We start from the raw sequence: 2,500 nt of genomic DNA, 5'->3' as shown, positions 1-2,500 counted from the left end.
TGGGTGAACTGGCGAGTGCGCAAAAAAGACTAAGTCTTGGACAACGAAAAAAGTTGGTGAAAAAATTGAAATGTAAGGACAAATAATGACTGACAATAACCCCTGTAAATCCGTTTTTTTTGTTTTTATTTTTATGATAATGGCCTTTAATTTATTTTCGATTAACGTGAATGGACTAAGGAACAAAGAAAAAAGACATGCGATTCTTTCCTTGCAGAATGACGTTTTGTGCCTGCAGGAGACCAGGTGGGATGATTCCCTGGTGGAAGACATAAAAAAAGACTTTGTGGGCCATATTTTCTGCTCCAATGGCACGTCGAGGGCGAGAGGAGTGGTGGTTTTAGTCAAAACGGGTCGGGTAACAGGGGTAAATTTGGTTTATGGAGACAAAGAAGGAAGAATAATAGTAATAGACTGTGTGTATGAAACGAAAAATATAAGAATCATAAATATATATGCACCGAATGGAGAAAAAGAAAGGAAAACATTCTTCATTGCAATAAGCAAATGGTGGGAAAGGAATTGTATAATAATCGGTGACTTTAATGTGGCGATGACACCCACCGATGTGTCAAAAAATAATGTGTTTAAGGGGGATGTGAGCAGGGGGACACTTAAAGATATAATGATAACGAAACAATGCATTGATATTTGGAGATTGCTACATCCATGGGAGAGGGTGTTCTCCAGGAGACAAATTGTACTAAATAGATTAAAACAATCTAGAATAGATTATGCTTTGGTGACATGCGAGGTAGTGAGGTGGATTAAAGAAGTTGAATATAAAACTAATATGTGGAGCGATCACGCTGGAATAGAAATCACGTTTAGAAAAGAAACGAATGTACGTAAAGGAGGGATATGGTGCTTTAATGCAAGCTTGCTGGATGATGGAATGTTTGTGAAAAGTATGGAAAGATTGTTGAATGATGTGGGATATGAGTGGAATGAGAGTGAAGATATGAATGTGTGGTGGGATAGTGTAAAAGTCAGAATTAAAAAAAAGTGTATCAATTATAGTAAAGAGAAAAAGTGGAGAGAAAATAGAAAGGAAGAGAATTTGAGAAAACAACTAAGTGAGGAAATAGCATCGCTTGACAGTGTAGATAATGTAGATGTCGAAAAATACATACATTTAAAAGAACAGTTGGGAGTGATTGAACTTAAAAAGAGTAGGGGTGCAGCCATTAGGAGTAAAATACAATATATGTATGAGGGGGAGAGGAGTACAGCCTTTTTTTTAGGTCTGGAAAAACAAAAACAAAAAAGAACAGAAATAAACGAATTATTAAATGAAGCAGGTAAAAGTGTGACAGATAAAAAGGGAATTTTAGAAATAGTAAAGGGCTATTATGAAAGCCTGTTTTCGAGACAGGAGTGTGATAGCGTGAGTGTGAACAGAGCTTTGGGTGCCTTAAAGAAAAAACTAAGCGAGGACGATAAAATGTGGTGTGATTGTGAGTTTACAGAGGGAGAAATCAGAAGTGCTTTAGAGGGGTTAAACAAAAACAAAAGTCCTGGGAGCGATGGCCTAACTGCGGAATTCTACCAAGCTTTCAAAGAGCAGCTGGTGCCCTTGGTGAACAAATTGAGTAAATATATGGAAAAAGTGAAACATATACCAAAAAGTTTAGGGGAAGGGGTGGTTACTATTTTTTACAAAAACAAGGGGGACAATAAAAATCTGGACAACTACAGACCAATCAGCCTACTCAACACAGACTACAAAATCATAGCGAAAACAATAGCCAATAGAATCAGGGAGGTAATAGGAACAATCATAGAACAAACACAATCATACAGTATACCAAACAGAGACATAGCAGACTCAATCATTTCAATAAAACAGACGGTCAGGGATATGGAAGGGGAGGGGGGAATATGGCTAGGGATTGATTTAAATAAAGCTTTTGACAGAGTAGATCACGGGTTCATGGGGAAGGTGTTAGAGAAGTTTGGATTCGGAGAGAGAATGAGAGAATGGATAAATATGTTGTATACAGGAGCGGAAAGCAAGATAAAATGTAACGGGGAACTAACTGATTCTTTTAAAATATCAAGGTCAGTGAGACAAGGATGTCCGATGTCAGCGCTGTTGTACAGCTTGGTAGCAGAGCCGCTGGCAGCACTGATATCGGAAGACGTAAACATAAAAGGTATAGGTAAGGAAAACGTAAAAATAATACAGTATGCAGATGACGTGAATATAATGGTAAAAGGAGAGGAGGATATAGAATTAATATTAAAACATGTACAAACTTATGAAAGAGCATCTGGGGCAAAAGTAAATGAAAATAAGTCAGAAATTATGTTACTAGGTAAGGAATCCAATCTAGTTAATAAGTGGGGATTTAAAACGGTGTGTGAGAGAAGAAAAGTGTTGGGAGTGAATATGGGGAAAAATGAGAATGAATGTGATGATATAACATGGAAAGAGGTGGTGGGTAAAATTAAAAAAACATTGAATTTGTGGAAAGCGAGGGGTCTATTGTTGAGAGGA

The sequence above is a fragment of the Labrus mixtus genome, unplaced genomic scaffold (assembly GCF_963584025.1).
Source record: "Labrus mixtus unplaced genomic scaffold, fLabMix1.1 SCAFFOLD_51, whole genome shotgun sequence".
Lineage (NCBI taxonomy): Eukaryota > Metazoa > Chordata > Actinopteri > Labriformes > Labridae > Labrus > Labrus mixtus.
The sequence above is the reverse complement of the archived record's forward strand: the minus strand, read 5'-3'. Positions refer to the sequence as shown.